Raw genomic sequence first — 18,075 nt, forward strand, 5'->3', positions numbered from 1 at the left:
GTCCTATCCCTTACTTAAAGTCTTCAAAAGCAGAGGCCATCGCTACAACTTGGCAACTTCCACAAATTAATTCATTCCACACATTAATTCTGATGAAGCCCTATTGTAAATCTGTGCAAATATTATGATTGTCCATTGCCATGAAATATGATGAGAGAATGAGTAAGCCAAAGACAAGCCAGGTAGGAAGAAATACATAATTTGGTGACTTTAATGGAAGGCAGACAAGAGCCTTACGGGAGACATGAGCAGGTCTGGCTCTAGCCAACATGAGGATGTGGAAGAGCCAGTTCACATTTAAAGGCACACTTTCTTAATTTGCACTTTGTCAAACAATAGGTGAACCAAAACACAGCCATCCCTCATTTGCACATTTCCAGATTTTGCAGCGTGCTTCTCCAGCCAAATGATGTGTCCAAAAATGCAAATGCTAGGGTACAGTGTGCACAAAAATGCATCTGCTAGCAAAAATAGCATGAAAAAATCGATTTGCAAAATAGCATGAGGAAAACTGATTTGCAAAAATATGTATATAAGGCAAAACTGCATAACTAGGGCTTTGAAATATTAATAAATCACAATCTGATATGGAAATGTGAAGAAATGAATTTAAGATTAGTAAAATGAGAAACAGAGATACTCTCCTGCCCCTAAGCCAATGTGGTGCCTGCAGATCTTGTTGGACTCCAGCTGTCTTCCTCTCTGACCACTGGCCATGCTGGCTGTGGCTGATGGGAGTTGTAGTCCAACCTGGAATGCACCACATTGACAAACCCCTCTTCCAGCCTGTTTCTAATGGCTTGCTAAAGATTCACCATCTAATAATACTTTTTGAAGGTTTAGCATCTCAGCAGCACCTTCTAAAAGCAAAAGTCCCTCCTTGATCCACATCTGGTGGTTTGGCAATGCAAGGAAGTGGAGAGGGGAGGAGAAGAGCAAGCATGTAGAGCGAGAGAGACTTGGCATTGCTGGGCTATAAATCTGCTCCTCCCTCAGACCATTAATCTGAGCGATCCCCTTGTCAGTGCTGAAGCCAAAGGACACTGGTTTCAAACAGTACGACTGTCAAGTTGCCCGGCGCGCCATAAATCATTCACAGTGTCTTCTCTTTCATGTCTGCTGAGCTGGAGGATTCAGCTGACGCTCCTTAAGCACTTCCATACTTGCCTGGATACTGCCTTACCTCAGCTTGGCTCCAAAGCAGAGAACTCTGCTTCCATCGCCCTGCAGATGGCAAACAATTCACTTGGTGCCTTGCAAAGGAGGAAAGGGCCTCTTTTGAGTCACTTTGGCAAGGAGAATGCTGCTTCGCCGAATCTGCTCTCACAATCTGCCTGCAAAAGAACTGCTGTTCCTTAGTGGTGAGACATTATCGGATGAGTTCCAGCCACACATTACTGCTGCTGCTGCTGCTGCTGCTGCACATACAAAGAGACCTTTGCCAGATAGTTAGTATCCTATGGTCTGTTTGGGCTATGGGCCTGACCAATTTGTAATCCGGGGTTTGAGCTAACAGCGCAATGTGGTGCAAAGGCAGCAGTTGCAATGCTGCAAAGCTGTTCTTCACATCCCACTGATATCAACAGTGCTTTGTGATGTCAATCTTCCAGTTGACTCCAATATTTTTATACATCTATCTAGAAAGATGGATAAACCACTTAAATAATTCTTGTAAAGCATAGCTAAAACCCACAAAACTATTTAAAAATTACATGTAAAAATAATTATCATTGTAACGCAGATACATTTGATCCCTTTGCAAAAGATGACTTAGTACTTGGTGGCAAAACCCTTGTTGGCAATTACAGAGATCAGATGTTTCTTGTAGGTGGCCACCGGGTTTGCACACATCTCAGGAGGTATTTTGTCCCACTCCTCTTTGCAGTTCCTCTCCAAGTCAGTAAGATTTCAAGGCTGATGTGTAGCTACTTGAACCTTCAGCTCCCTCCACAGATTTTCAATGGGATTAAGATAAAATACTTCTTTCACTCATTATAATACACATCAATCTCTGACTTTTGTCTTCTGGATTTCTGGGGGTCTTCCCAGTGGCGTAGCGTGGGTTGTCAGCACCCGGGGCAAGGCAAGTAATTTGCGCCCCCTAACCCGTGGATTTGCACCCCCTAACCCTAACCCCCAGATGTTGTGCCCGGTGCGGCCGGCCCCCCCTGCACCCCCCACGCTACGCCACTGGGTCTTCCTGTTGTTATTCTGTCTTTCACAACTACAATAAACCTACCATTAAAATTATGGACTGGTCATTTCTTCGTCAGGGGGCAAATGGACAAAGTCAGCAGGGGATCAAATACTTCCCCCCCTCACTGTATCTCCCCTACCTTATGCAGGCAAAATTTGTCAGGTAGACATATCAGGTGATGCTGTGATTTGAATCCCCAGCAATCAGCCTCTCTTGGCCCAGCCTGGCCAACTGATTGACAGGGGGGAATGACTTGGCTAGAATGGGCTGGCAGGACTCGTGGGCCTAATTAGGGCTGCAGGTGGACGTCCCTCATCCCTGTTCTACCCTGACAGGTTCCCCCACTGGCTTTTCTGTATTACCGTCTCTGGTGTCCGATTTACGCCCATTTATTCTGTTGCACAGAGCATGAGTTCTGCCCTTGTGCCGCTGACAGTTTTTGTTTTTAATTCTTACGGAGGGCTTCTCTAGGAATTGAGTGATGGTGGCATCCAACAAAACTCAGTATGCCTTTCGTAGCATCCTCACTCCAAGGAAGCAGTGTGAGCCTACTAGTGGTAAAAGAAGATGAAAATAAGAAACCCTTCTGGCCTCAGCAGACGGTTGTTGTACACAGACAAACAGCCAAGAGGGAGAATGAAAGCTCAGCTGGCTGTGCTGTGAACTCCACAGTCTGAGCCTTGGCTGGAATATATTTACCTCCTTTGTAGCTGGCTCTAACTCACAGCCCCACAAAGCACTCTGCCAATACAGCATTTGCTGATGTATAGCTACAGCCATTCCCACTGTTTCCCTTACTCTGTCTCAGTATAGAATAATACGCGATTAATTGATTTTCTGTCGCTCTTTTAGTATGGAAAATTAATTTTGGGGCAACCTTGTTTTCTCAGGGTATGAATTCTCTACATGCCGAGTAATTCTGCTCGTACATTATTCATGAGCGAGAATAGTGATGGAGTATGCAGCCGAGGCAGCCCCCAAGGCTGCAAGTTGATAGTCTCTGCTAGTGATACAACAATATTGTACTGATGCCTCTAAATAATTCACATCTACAACTCAATTTGGCACCAGATGCAGGGCCCTGGGTGTTACTGGGAAACAAGAGGAGAGAAGCACCTTGGCAGAAGAACTTCAATGACAAAGGAAAGCAGGAGGCGTGTGACTTGGTTATTTCAGTCTCCTCTGAAGATCATTGAAGAGACCTAGCACAGTGCTGAGGCTGGTTCATACATGTGGTAAGGTAAAGGTAAAGGGACCCCTGACCATTAGGTCCGGTTGTGACCGACTCTGGGGTTGCGGCGCTCATCTCGCTTTATTGGCCAAGGGAGCCGGCATACAGCTTCCAGGTCATGTGGCCAGCATGACTAAGCCGCTTCTGGCGAACCAGAGCTGCGCACTGAAACGCAGTTTACCTTCCCGCCGGAGCAGTACCTATTTATCTACTTATACTTTGACGTGCTTTCTAACTGCTAGGTTGGCAGGAGCATACATTTGGTAGTGCTGCCCAGTGTTTGGGGAAAAGGCCACAGCTCAGTGGTCGAGTCTCTGCTTTGCATGCAGAAGGTCCCACGTTCAGTCGCTAACATCCCCAGGTATTGCTGGGAATGTCTCCCACCTGAATCCATGCAGAGCTGCTGCCACTCAGTGCAGACCAGGGATGGTTTATCTGTTGCCCTCCAGATGTTGTTTGACTTGAACTGCAGTAAGCTCCAGCTGGAATTGCCAATGGTGAGGGATAATGGGAGCTGGAATCCAACCACATCTGGAGGGCCACAGATTCCCCATTCCTATTATAGAAAATACTGAGCTAAATTGATCATTGGTCCAACTTGGTATAAGCAACATTCCTATGTTCCTGTGTTTTGCATACAACTTTTTTTTAAAAAAACTCTCATTCATGATAAGGAAGTTACATATCATTCAACTCTATGTACCCAGAACAGGCCCATACTGCTTAGGCCACAACTGGAGTGCAATCTGAGTTTAACGTTTTAACGTTGACAAACTGGAGCCGATCCAGAGGAGACTAGCCAGGATGAGGAGGGGCCTGAAGTCAAATCCTATGAGGAATGGTTAGAAGAGATGGGTATATTTAGGTTGTTAAAGAAGATTAAAGAGACCCATGACAACATTCTTCAAGTATCTAGAAGGTTGTCACACAGAAGTTGGGACAGATTTGTGCTATTTCACTAGAGCATGGGTAGACAAACTAAGGCCCAGGGGCCGTATCCGGCCCAATTGCCTTCTAAATCTGGCCGGCAGATGGTGTGTTTTTACATGCATAGAATGTGTCCTTTTATTTAAAATGCATCTCTGGGTCATTTGAGGGACCTGCCTGGTGTTTTTACATGTGCTTTTATTTAATATGTATCTTTGGGTTATTTGTGGGGCATAGGAATTCATTCATTTTTATTTTTTTCCAAAATATAGTCTGGTCCACCACAAGGTCTGAGGGACAGTGGACCGGCCCCCTGCTGAAAAAGTTTGCTGACTCCTGCACTAGAGTGTGGGACCAGAATGAATGGATGGAAGATACAGGAAGCAGATTTTAGCTAAACTTCCAGTAGTAACAGCTGTTTGACAATGAAATGGAATGCCCTTAGAGGTGGTCGCCTGTCCTTTACTGGAAATATTTCAGGAGAGACAGGGCAACCATCTGTCAGGGATACAACAGTTGTCTTCTACATTGTAGATCCTACATAGAGCAAAAGAATGGATGAGATGACCTTCAAGATTCCTTGCAAATTTATAATTCTATTATTTTCTGCTGAACATTCTCAGAAATCAATGTTCCTATTTTTGACCTTTGTTTTCCATTTCTCCCCCTTTCCTTTTATTTTGCTTCTATCTGAGTTAGAAAATAAGAAGCTGCTTTATACCACAGTTGTGGGGAACCATTGTCCCTCCAGGCATTGCTAAACTACAATTCCTACCATCCCATGCTTGCTAGGGCTGATGGGTGTTATAGTTCACCATCATCTGGAAGGACAAAATTTCCCAGCTCTTGCTACACCATGCTCTACTACTGATCTGTCCAGCCCAGTATTTGCAGTGGTCTTTCTAGTCATCAGTTCCCTGATCCCTTTTAATCAGAGATGATAGGGGCAGAAGGGAACATCATCAAAGCAAGAGCTCTATAACAACCATGGTTTCTCAGCTTCCCAAAAGTTGCCAGTCTTCAGGGTTGATCTCCCTCCCCAGACTCTCTAAATGTTAAATCTATGGAGACTGGATATCTTTGGAGCACATCCATGTAAATCCTTTTGCTTGAACACTTCCCAGTACATTCCCATGCATGTCTAGTCAGGAGAAGGCCTTGCTGAGTTCAATGGGGCTTACTCCAATGTAAGTGTGTAAAGCAGGGGTGGAGAGTCCATCAGGTAGTGAATTTTTTTCTCATTTTTACTTGTGAAAAGCTTGGGGTAGTTTATAAATTATTGTGCGAACAGAAATCTTTGTGTGTCTGTTGACACATAATTGCCCTGATTGCTATGAATTAACTGCAATGCCTCCTTAAGTATTTGTTTCCTAACTTTACCCCAGGGTTGGGGAACCAGTGGCCCTTTGGATGTTTGCAAACTCAAGGTCCCATCTGGCCCAGTCAGCATGGCCAACGGTCAGAGAAGATGGGAACTGGTAGCAGAATGACACCCTGTTGTGACTAGGAATGTCAGAAAAGTCCAAATAAAAACAGGAATGGGAGCAGAAATTGTCATTATTTGCTTATTTATCCCATGCCCAGAAGGGAAATTCATCCAGCAAATACAATCAGTATTTGCTGAAGCTGCTTTCAGTCCACAAATGATATACAATTGATTATGCCTCATCCCCCATTTTCATTGTGTTTTCTTCGCATTAAAATGAATGGGGTGTAATAATGTAATATATGTAAATACCGTTATTCCACCCAGTTCATTTCCAAATCTCCTAATTTATGTACATCAGTTGTGCCATTTTGTCACAGCAAACAGCAAGGTGAATGATGTAGATTTTGGAAGAAGATGAACTGCAGTGGAAGGAAACGTCGCTGCATGTGACGAAAAAATGATGCCTTACACCTTTAGCTATAGCCGGCGTTTTATACATGGCCTTGGTGTGCATCGGATGAGGAAAAGAAGCAAATAAACTGAGAGGACCCTAAAGCATCAGAAAACCACACATGCTCCAATTCCAAAATTAATTTAGAAATTCCCCTTGTTCAACTGGAATTTGGGGGGAGTGCAGCACCAGGCAGAGTGAACTCACAGAGCAGTGAGGCAACAAAACAGAGGAAATCCCCTTATCCCTACTTACAAGACTTTGTCACTGCTCATTAAACAAATTGAATCAACCACCGAAAGTGAGTGGGGAGAGCAGATTTTAAAACTTCACCACTTCTCCACTGAAAGTTATTTGTCTGTGTCTGTGGAACATCAGCAATATAAGCCACCAGAGACACTCTATAAAGGTCCCTTTCCTTTCCTTTCCTTTCAAACTTTGCTGTGCGGCCACTTTGTAGAGTTCACCAGATGCAGCAGCAACAGCTCAAGGCCTATAACCTCCCTCCAAATGGTAATAATTCCCCTCAGGACCCTAACACACTTGTAATTTACAACTGTGCTAAAATGAACATTATTTCAAGCTAAGCTTATTCTCTAAGGGGCCAGTGAATTGCACCAGTTTCCTGCTGACAGCAGAGTTTCTGTTTTTAAATGTCATGCATTCGTGTTCATTACTCCCAAATAATTGCCTAAAAGATCAGCAGCCAGACAGGCAAGAACACTTTATATCACTGTTAGTCAATTTCATCTCTGCAAAAGAACCAGAGGGAGAGGGAGCTTTGGTAGTGCTGGTGAGCTAGCAGTTTTATGTCATTGGTGAAGACAAGAGAGCGGATGGTGTCGTTAGGGTGATCATTTTACACCCTGCTATTTATCATTTTGATTGGTTGCAGTCATACATTGCAACATCATAGGTTGCCTCCAACTAAGATTTACACAAAGTAGACCCATTTGAATTAATGCGCCTATGTTAATCCAAGTCCATTAACTCTGGTGTGTTTACTCAGAGTATGACTAACGTTGAATTCAACCCCATGCTTTTCGATAAAAACAACAAAAGGTCTTGTGACAGCTTAAAGACTATGCCATTACCCCCTTTTATTGGGGTGATGAATTTGCCACACCCCTCCTCCCCTGGGAGAAAAGGAGAGCTGGAACTTTCCTAAGGGAGAACATTATGCCTGAGGGCAATTATGTCCAATGGGCAGAGGTGGTGACAGGCTATTTAAGCCTGCTCCGCCCAACTCTTCCCTTATTTCCCTTCTTTGACACCCACTCCCCTACCCTTTTGCTGTGTGGGCCTTCAGGCTAGTTGTCTGTTTTCCAGAGGCATAGTAGGAATTGGGGGGACGAACTTAATGGGCTGTGGGCTTTCTCTTTTTCACCTACTCCACACTGCTGTGTGATGTTTGTCTATAGGAGTAGTGTTCCAATTGGCATGTAGTTTGGGCAGGTGAGAAGATTTCAGAAAGAATGCAAGACATACCTAAGGCAATGTTGGGTTCTGTCGGGGACTAGGCAGAGGAGGAATGGTGGAGACTACCTCCCCCTCCTGACCCTTCCAGGAAGGAGGAGGAAGACGACAGTATAGATTTACAACAGGGGTTTGAGGGAGGTCGCAGCTCAGAGGCAGATGAGGGGGAAAGTTAGGAAATCATGGGAGAGCCAGAGCAACACCAGGCTGACACGTTGCCATTAGAAAGCATTCCATACCCTCCATCTCCCAGAACCTGGCGAGCCTTAGAAGTAGGAGAGCAAAGAGCTCAAAGACAGAAGGCACATAGCAGCACCCATAGAGGTGATGATGAGAATGACAAATGAGGAAGTGGGAGAGACGGGAAGGTAGAGATTCACTCGGGACAACACCATTATCCAAGAGGCTGCATTCTATAGCCTCTCTATAGAAATAAAAAAGGACTGTAAGAAACTGTCAGGGAACTGCCATCGGAGCCAGAGGCGGAGGGAAGGCTCCAGAGGGATGCCGGAGAGGGTCCCAGTAGGGAGAGAGGCAGCCCATCTGCTGGGGAAGGAAATCAGCGTAGCACCAGTGGAGAAGGGGTGGAGATGGGGGAATCGGCGAAGGGGCTCCATGACTCCTCGCCGGAGACCAGCGGGGAGAGCACGGGTCCTCCACTGCCCACACCCTCCCTGCGCAGAAGACTTCCACACAGGGAGAGTAGGAGGAGACTTGGCGTCAAAGAACTTCTTTGCTGGAAGAAGTTCAAGAAACGCCCACTGATGGATTCTGCCAGCGATTGAGACAGCCACGGGTGAGTGGCTGTCCAGACAGAAAGGGTTCACCCAGGTAGCCCAGCCAGGTGTGGCGACGATTTACGCACGAGCAACCCCTAGAACCTTTACAGAAACTTTTCCTTGTTTTTATACTTTCCTGGGCAACCCGCCGGGAGCCACTGACAGCATCCTGACAGGTTGTGGGCATCCCTTAGTCACTGTTAGGCATGGCTCGCAGGTGCTGGCAGGTCCCTTTGGCCTGAAAAACACATCAGGAGGTACATTGGCCAATGGGGCCATGGTGTGCCTGTCAGGCTCTTACAATGTTGAAGGAGCAGTGCGGTGTAGTGAAAACCAACTTTGCAATTTATACTCCATACAGAAGACTGCACACTTGCATATTGTCTTCATCTAGAAGACAATAATCCCAGTTCAAAAGTTATGAATGAATTTGCCAGGAAGACAGATACTGGCCTGCAATGTTTGCTTTTTTGTTAAGTGAAACATGTACTTTTCCCCATAGGGCTGTTGCTAGTGAGCCCCTCTCTCCCCAAATAAACCCTCACATGGCAGCTTAAGGATTCAAATCCGCATCTATCTGTCTTACACTGTACACCAGTACACCAATATAACCTCTTCCACTTCTCCCCCACCCCCAAGCTATGCAATCTCCCATTCTGTTTGTACTTAACCATCTCTGCCTGTGGATGTTCAGAAGGTGGAGAGATTGAGTGTGTCAGCCTGAATTTCCACCTCTTCCCTGCCTGAGCTCCCTCATGAGTTGCCACTTTTGTGGCAGGATTAAATATCAAACCTTGTAAGATGCTTCAGGCAGGATAATCAATCACTTCATCACTGCCAGGGCATATCAGGGAGGCAAAGTGAGGGTGGGGGGAGAAGAGGACAAGACAGGCAAGATCAAAGCTCCAGCCACCTGTTCTAATAGATTATCAAGTGTGAGGTGTTCCACGTGTTTGCCTTTGGGTGAAGACCCAAGAAGAAAATGGAAGCAAGGGTGCTAACCTGAGCATGATGAGATCTTGATATAAATTTAGAGGAGTGTCCACCTCTGCAAATGTAATGCATTTTTGGTATGCTATTTCCACAAATCCATGCATATTTATGCATACTTTCCCCGAATATATGCATTTTCTGTGTACATGTTTTTGGGTGGGGGTGGAGAGCCTCCTAGCAAAATTTAGAGAACTGTGGGTTTTGAAGGGCAGCTGCATTTTGTACCATCTATCAGTTTGCACAAGTGTGAACTAAGCCCAATTTTATTACTGTGTGGATGGATTTCATCTCTACCTTTCTGTAGCTAATGAACATTGGAAATAGCTTTGTGTCAAGTAAGGCGATTAGTCCATTAGTCCATTTAGTTCAGTCCATTTAGTACACCAGGAGTGGTGAACTTTTCAGTTACTGTTGGGGGCCACATTCCCTCAGGGTCTGCAAGACAGTTGTGGATAAGGATGATGGAGAAATCAGTTCCTATTTAAAGGCAAACTTACCTAACTGGCACATTCTGAAGCAATGTGTTAACTGATTAAATTTTAAACACATCCTTTAAAATGTGCACTTCTCTCAATCTTTCAGTGCAGGTCTCCAGCCACGTAATATGTACAAAAATGCATCTACTAGGATACAGTATGCAAAAACATGCATATATTAGTGAAAATTTCAAGCATGCATTAAATTGGGGGGGGGGGTGCTTTGCAAGAAAAGTGTACATTATGAAAAACTGTATTAAACCTGTGTATTTTAGCAGAATTGCACACTAAAATGCTGGTGGGATTAATATGCAACTGAGTTTAAGACTAGAAAAATGGGGATGCTGAAAGAAACTGAAACTGACACATTCACCCATCTCTAACTGTGGGTGAAGCTGAAGTCAGCCATGACAATAATAATAATAATAATAATAATAATAATAATAATAATAATAATAATAATACAGTCATACCTCGGGCTAAATTTGCTTCAGGATGAGCGTTTTCAGGTTACGTTCCATGGCGACCCAGAAGTAACAGAGTGTGTTACTTCCGGGTTTCACTGCTCATGCATGCGCAGACGCTCAAAATGACATCATGTGCATGCGCGGAAGCTGGGAAACGCGACCCACGCATATGCAGATGCGCAGACGCTTGTTACGTTCTACTCAGGATGCGAACAGGGCTCTGGAACGGTTCCCGTTTGCATCCAAAGGTACCACTGTAGTAATAATAGTAATAAAAGGAATAATAGGAATAATAGGAATAATAATGGAATAATCCCTTCTCTCTCCCCTTTTCCTTCTTGCTGAACAACTGAACTGAGCTCTTACAGAAGGCACTGGAAATCATTCTAAGGCTCCCAGGTGGCTGCAGTTTGCCCGTCTCTGAACTACCCCGACTGGAAGCAGTTTTCCAGGATTTCAGACAGGGCTGTTTTCCAGCATTGCCCAGAGTCCCAGAGATTAAACCTGAGACCTTTTGCATGCAAAGCATGTTCTTTACCACTGAGTTACACCCTTTCCTACTTCAGGCAGTTCATGAAAGACAATTAAGCCAATGAACTCATGAAATGAGCCAATAATGAAATAATCAATAAAAAAGGGTTGAGTCTTAAAGAATGACAATCCTAGCAATGCACACCAAGACAGTGTCGAAAAGCAAAAAAAGGGGGGGGGCAAAAAAATTGATTTACTCAGGAATCAGAAAACAAACATTTCCCCCTGGTAAATATTAACATATAAGTGGAAACTTATGATTTTAGCTACCAAAACAATAGCATTATGAATACACATAGATCTGCAGCAGAGGACATGCTATAATAGAGGGGATAATGACTCAGTAGTAACAGACATGTTTTGCATATGGAAGGTCTCAGCATCAGTCCTGGGCACCTCCAGTTAACAGGAACAGGTAGGATAGCCTGGAAAAGACTCCTGCTGGTGAACCACTGCCAGAATAGATTGGACTAGATGTACAAATAGTCGGACCCATTATAAGGCCATTTCCTATGTCCCTACTCAACTGTTTTTCATGCTCTGGATACCTATCCCTTTGTTCACCGCAGATTGCTCTTCCTTCTGTTTCATCATACTCATGAAAAGCAGAAGGCTGGGATCTGGGCAGCAAGGGAAGACTGGCACATCCAGGAGAGATTGTCTTCTGTCACGGTGCCCTAGTGAAGTACTGTGCTTCATTGCTTTGTGTCCTCTGCATAAATGCAATTTCCCCAAATGTCAGAAGGAAAGCATTACAGATAACACACTGTGTGTGTCTTTGACCCAGTAAGTGCTGAAATCACAGATCTCATTATTCTGACATGATAGGATTTTTTCCCCACCTCCCTGCTGCAGTCCTGCTGCTCTTGTTTTCCAGACTGTAGCGGTAATTGCCTAAGGTGCAAAGCCTCCACTAGCAAATAATTCTCACATGCTTCCCAAAATCTAACAAAATGCCAGCTATGTGTGCGCAGAAGAAAATGTGTTTCAGATCACATGAGTAAGCATTTCAAATTTGGGTCAGAACAAAATTAACCTTTCAAGGAGGTTCAGGTCAGGCACGGAGAAGTGTTACATTGTCAATGATTCATAGGTTCTGTCTTTCCCTACCATGTCTGATGAATGGCAAACTCCTGTGGCTGTCTACCAAGCAGATAATAGAGTTTCTCATCCAAGAGACATGGGGGACCTGGCCAGAAGTGCAGATGAGTCAAACCTTTTCTAACAATGGCGCTCCTACATCTTCCAGTGGAACTCCGATATCTTTGCCATTGGCAACTCCCAGGGATTGTCTACCAACCAAATAATAAGGCTACCAACCAAACATTCATTCATATTGAACCCAAGTCTTAGCCATTTGGGTTCAAATTATTATCTTCCAGTTGACTTCCAGCATTTTCATTGGCTGACAGCCACCAAACCAAACACAGTGCCTAGATGACCACAAAGTGCCTATAGTGGGAGCAGCCAACGTGCGACCCTGCAGATGTTGTGGACTACAACTCCCACCACCAGCCCTGGTAAGCATGGCCAGTGATCAGGGATGATGAAGAAGAAGAAGAAGAAGAAGAAGAAGAAGAAGAAGAAGAAGAAGAAGAAGAGGAGTAGTAGTTTGGATTTGATATCCCGCCTTTCACTCCCTTTAAGGAGTCTCAAAGCGGCTAACATTCTCCTTTCCCTTCCTCCCCCACAACAAACACTCTGTGAGGTGAGTGGAGCTGAGAGACTTTAGAGAAGTGTGACTGGCCCAAGGTCACCCAGCAGCTGCATGTGGAGGAGCGGAGACGCGAACCCGGTTCCCCAGATTACGAGACTACCACTCTTAACTCTTTGTGGCCACTACACCACACTGGCTCTCCACACTGGATGATAGGGGCTGTAGTCCAGAACTTCTAGGGGATGCAACATTGACTACTCCCTCATCTATACTGTGTGCTGAGACCCATTGTACTTTCCATACAGAAGCTTGTGATCCATAGGGATATCTCCCAATGATTCGTGCCTACATTGCAATCTGCTCATTCTGCAAGAACGTTCCCATCTAGAGGAGTTGGAAGAACAGATTTTTCGATGTTGGTTTATCTCAGTTTTTCAGTTTTCCTTCCTTAAGTTCAGTTCTACACATCTCCACATCAGTCTGTGAATGAAAACACATCAACATTTTAATGCAAATTGGTCCTAATACACACATTTTTGAATGCAATTTTGTTTAAGGTACACATTTCTGCAAAACAATTTTCCCTGATATAACAGATTTCTGTGTACTATTTTCACCAATATATGCATTTTATGCACACTTTACCCTAGCATATGCATCTTTGTACACATTACTTAGCTGGAGAGCTGCATTGCAAAATTCAGAGAAGTGTGAATTTTGGGTGACAGCCATGTTTCAGTTTGTGTTATTTCAGAAAGTCCAAATCAGGTAGATTTGCCTTTAATTGTGAACTGAATAGAATTTGTTCCCCATCCCTATGTCATAATTTCCAATATGTACATAGTGGATTTCTGTAAGAATGCTCTCATTTTTTCAGCCTTGGATTTTTTTTCTTCATGTGCTTCTTAGAAAGCTGCCTTTCTCTTTGCTGAATTCAGGCTTATAAACATGATTGTCCCTTCCTCTCCTGTAACCAGAATTATCCCTGCAGGATCAGCTAGCATTGAAGGAGAGCAAACCGAGTTCTCTGTCCAGCATCCCACTTTCCTTCCACAAACCCAAGAAGGATCCATTACATTTACGAAGATTCCAATGCTTGGTTGTTTTAATGTTTACACCTGTTTGTTTATTACATTTCTTTAATTATGTGATTTTAGCTAATGCAAGTTTTTAATCAACTTTATGGATCAGCTTTATTAGCAATAACCCCAAAATGCTTTTAATTGCTGCATCATTAGTTCAGCTACACTGTAACACAGCAATTTAGCAGATAGCATTAAATGGGGTGTACGCATGTGAGACTGATGCAAATTTGATGGAAATGAATGAAAGAGAAGGCGCTGGCAAGACCTCCCAAATGCAAACATGGAGGCTGCTCTGGGGCCAGATGCCATGTTGCTGGTATTGATCCTTGCTGGCATGGGTAGTAATGGCAGGATCAGTGCCAAAGGGCATACAAAGCTACTGCATCTGAGTTACAGCCAGAAAACCAGACAATGGGGGTGAATCAGGCAGAGTCTCAGTTAAGATCTGCCGGGGCTAGAATCAATAATCTACAGAGCAAAAAACCAAAAATCTGTTGGGGTTAATCAAAGCCCTTTGTGGTTAATCCTCAAGGATAAAGTATTCCTTGGGCAATAAAGTGTTCCTGGTCTCCAAACTGGCTCTGCCTATTGACACTGGCCAATCATTCATTTCTCGAAGAAGAACTTGAAAAATATTCCTGTGCTGGTTGAGTTAGTCTGAGCCATGATTCTCACTCCTGTTCCATAGCATATGATTCCTGGTTTCTGGTTCCTAGGCAGCATCTCTGAACTCTTGAGTCCAGGCTCCCAGCTCCCATTCATCACATTGTGACTTCTGGCTCCTGGTTCCCACCCGACAGCTTCACTATGGCTTCACTATGACAGGAGGAATCACTTTATGCTATGGCCCAATAATAACCAAATGTATCTTGCCATGGAAGGAGATTTGCAGAGCAGGAATAGAGACAGTAAAGGGAGGGGAGGGAGGTAACCCTTTTTTATTTTTTTTTAAAAAGCACAAGGTGAAATGGTTCATCAGAATAGACTGATGTAATATATATAGCTGGGGACACGGGTGGCGCTGTGGGTTAAACCACAGAGCCTAGGACTTGCCGATCAGAAGGTCGGCAGTTCGAATCCCAGCAACAGGGTGAGTTCCCGTTGCTTGGTCCCTGCTCCTGCCAACCTAGCAGTTCGAAAGCACGTCAAAGAGCAAGTAGATAAATAGGTACCGCTCCAGCAGGAAGGTAAACAGTGTTTCCGTGCACTGCTCTGGTTTGTCAGAAGTGGCTTAGTCATGCTGGCCACATGACCCAGAAGCTGTACACCGGCTCCCTCGGCCAATAAAGCGAGAAGAGCGCCTCAACCCCAGAGTCGGCCGCGACTGGACCTAATGGTCAGGGGTCCCTTTACCTTTACCTTTAATATATATAGCTAACAAGAGCCATGAGGACCACTATGTAGAATGGAGGAATGGCCTAATGCTGCAGAAAGAAACCCTGTATTAGGTGTTTATAGAGCTTGCCAGAAGATAACAGGAAACCTCATGAACAGCAACCATGCATTTGTTTTAACCAAAGGAACTGCAAGCTGCAGGAAACTGAATGTGCATAGCACCCTGAACCAAACAGAAATAATAATTTTTTAAAAATGACAATTTTTTGAAAACAAGAACAGGTCATCAGAAACTTCAAATTCAGAGATGAGTAGGATTTCAGAAGCATTCGTTCGAATCGTCTTCAGTGCAACATGAATCAGTTTGTTTGCCTTCCATTTGGTAGTGCAGCTTCTCTTTTGCTGAGGGTATTCCTTTTGAAGTTTGGCATACACATTGCAGCACAGTGCACAAACAGAAGATTATCCTGACAAACAAAGCCATTCTATGAAAGTTATGGACTATATGGAACTGGCGGAAATGACTGGCAGAATCCGAGACCAGGGAGAAGAGTTGGTGGAAGAAGATTGGAAGAAATTTAAAGACTACTTAGATAAATACTGCAAAATTAAGGAATGTTAGAATGATGTCGGAACGAAGTTAAGTGGTTTTGGCAGTAATGTTATAAAGGATTAAGTAAAAATGGATTGTTATTAGGTGAGAAGGTAAAGTTACAATACATTAAGGTAAAGGATTAAGATAAAAATAAGGAGGGAAAGGATTTGCCGAATTAACTAATTGAACTGGAATACAAAAAAGGGAGGCGCGAGGAGGTCAGGGAAACAAGTAAATGAAATATAAGACATGAAAAGATTGATTGGTTTTTAACTGTTTTCTATTATTTTTTGTACTTTGTATTTTTGCACTTCTTTTTTCCCCTCTTTTTTTCTTTTTTCATCTTTTTTACTTTGTAACCTCTTTCTTTTTGTAAAACTTTAATAAATATCTTTTTAAAAAAAAGACAAACAAAGCCATTCTAAGTACAAATTTACATGTGGCTGTCGGGAAGTCATGAGCTTAAGAAAACTTCCAACACTAATACTGCAGAAGAAGCAGGAAGGAATATATATTTTTTTATATATATAATTTTTTATTAAAGTTTTTTTCATACAGGTACATATTAAACAAACAATATCAATTTTTATAACATCTTTTCATTCTACTATGGACTCCCTCACGCCTTCTGCTTCCACTTACTTCATTAAAAAGAAAACTTTTCCAAGCAAATTATCATTTTGTTTGTAATCTTATATCCAATAGATTTGGTTAATCTCAAATATAAAATATAATTTGATGGTAGACAGTTGTTTCTACTCTGACATCTTTGTTAACATTCAGCCAAATTACAATACTTTTGTAGATAAATCTTAAATTTCTTCCAGTCTTCTTCAACCCTCTCCTCTCCCAGGTCTCGGATTCTGCCAGTCATCTCTGCTAGTTGCATATAGTCCATCAGCTGCATCTGCCATTCTTCCAGAGTGGGTAAATCTTGAGTCTTCCAGTTCTTGATCACTAAGAAGCAGGAAGGAATATAGCTTGAGAGAAAAAGCAATCTGCAGGCACTCAAGAAGGAATCGGTGATGGAATCGGTTACATTCTGTCTATTACCTCTCACTGGTTCAGGTAGCTGACTGGTGGTGACATCTCAGGGGTTTGCCACATATTTGCTAGTCCCCATTGTAGTTGGACTGAGGTAGTAACTGGGGCTGGTGTGGGGAAGAAAGTCCCCTTCCCTTGCAATGTACAGCATTTGTTTCAAAGTTTCCATTGATATGCTATGAAAGTATTTCCTGAGCATTTTAATAAATGTTTTGGCAACCAAACTACTCTTCCAAAACCCTTCCCCCACTCCCCCATAAATAAGAGGCGAGTGTGGAGTTCGCCTCCTAGGATGGGTTAAAATAGGTGTGATGTGATTGGCCAGTGAGAATGCAAGGGGGGAATAAAAGTTAGAATGGGAGGTTTTGAAAGTCAGTTGGAGGTTGAGTTCAGTTGAGTTGAGAGTTGAGGCTTGGGAGTTGAAGAAGGAAGAGGGAGGTTTAGGTGTGGGTTAGTAGAGTTGTATTGTGAGAGAGTGAGAGGAATTGTGAGGTGGAGTCAGATAGATAGTTGGGAATAATCAGTTTGGAGTTGTTAGGAACTAAGAATAAGAAACTGTCAAGAAAAACTAACTGAAACCATAAGCTTGTGCCTGCATTTAAAAATAAACTTGATTATTTGTTTATGTTAACAACTGACTGGACTCTGTGTGTCCCTGTGAGATACGGGGTGGTGGCAGCGGAAAAAGCAATCACAGTGGTGGCACAGGGTCAAACGTCCGGGGGCCCTGTGTGTGATCGCCACATCGAGGAACCTGCTTTTTTCTTTTTTCATTCTGAGGCCCACATTCCCTCATGGGCAGCCTTCCAGCAGCCACATGCTAGTGGCGGACACATGGATACAGTCCGGTGACACAAAAGCCAGTGGTTTCTGCACAAACACATATCTCCATCCTCCAGGCATTGCTACAGTTTAAGGACATGTTCCAACTAGGCAAAAGCATTCAAGCACAGAGTTTGGTGTTGGGAGAGGGTGTGTGGAAGGAGTCTTGAGGACCTGATACAGAGGGCTGGAGGGCAACATTTGGCTTTTCCGGGGTGAGGTTCCCAACTGCGCCTTATATTAGTAACTGTCTGAAATAAATGAGTTTTCAAAGGGTATATGATTTGAGCAATTGAACTTCTTCCGAAGCATGCTCCCCATGTCATGTACAGATGACTAGTTTTCTCTTCAAGATCGATTTGGCCCGCTTATAGCAGAAACTGGATTTGCACGTACTGATTGGCTAGTGCCTGTAATGTCACAAGTCTGTTTGTCCCCTCCACCTTCCTGGAGCAGTGTTACGAATCCTTATCATTTGCCTTCTCTTTTTAAAAAAACAAAGCAATGGGTGAACATTAAAGTAAATAATAATGAGTCAATATATTTAAAGAAAGAAAGTCGGACAGTTTGCTGGAGGAAT

General features: G+C 43.5%; 1 long non-coding RNA gene across 1 annotated transcript in view; it reads left to right on the forward strand.

Moving 5' to 3' along the window:
• Positions 1-17,307, forward strand: part of LOC309358302 — a 281,197-nt gene extending 263,890 nt beyond the window's left edge. Inside the window, exon 2 of the long non-coding RNA XR_014163431.1 lies at positions 17,084-17,307. This is a non-coding gene — a long non-coding RNA (uncharacterized lncRNA). The remainder of the gene's footprint in view (positions 1-17,083) is intronic.
• The last annotated feature ends 768 nt before the right edge of the window (positions 17,308-18,075 follow it).

Source organism: Podarcis melisellensis (genome assembly GCF_964234715.1).
Source record: "Podarcis melisellensis genome assembly, chromosome: 15".
Lineage (NCBI taxonomy): Eukaryota > Metazoa > Chordata > Lepidosauria > Squamata > Lacertidae > Podarcis > Podarcis melisellensis.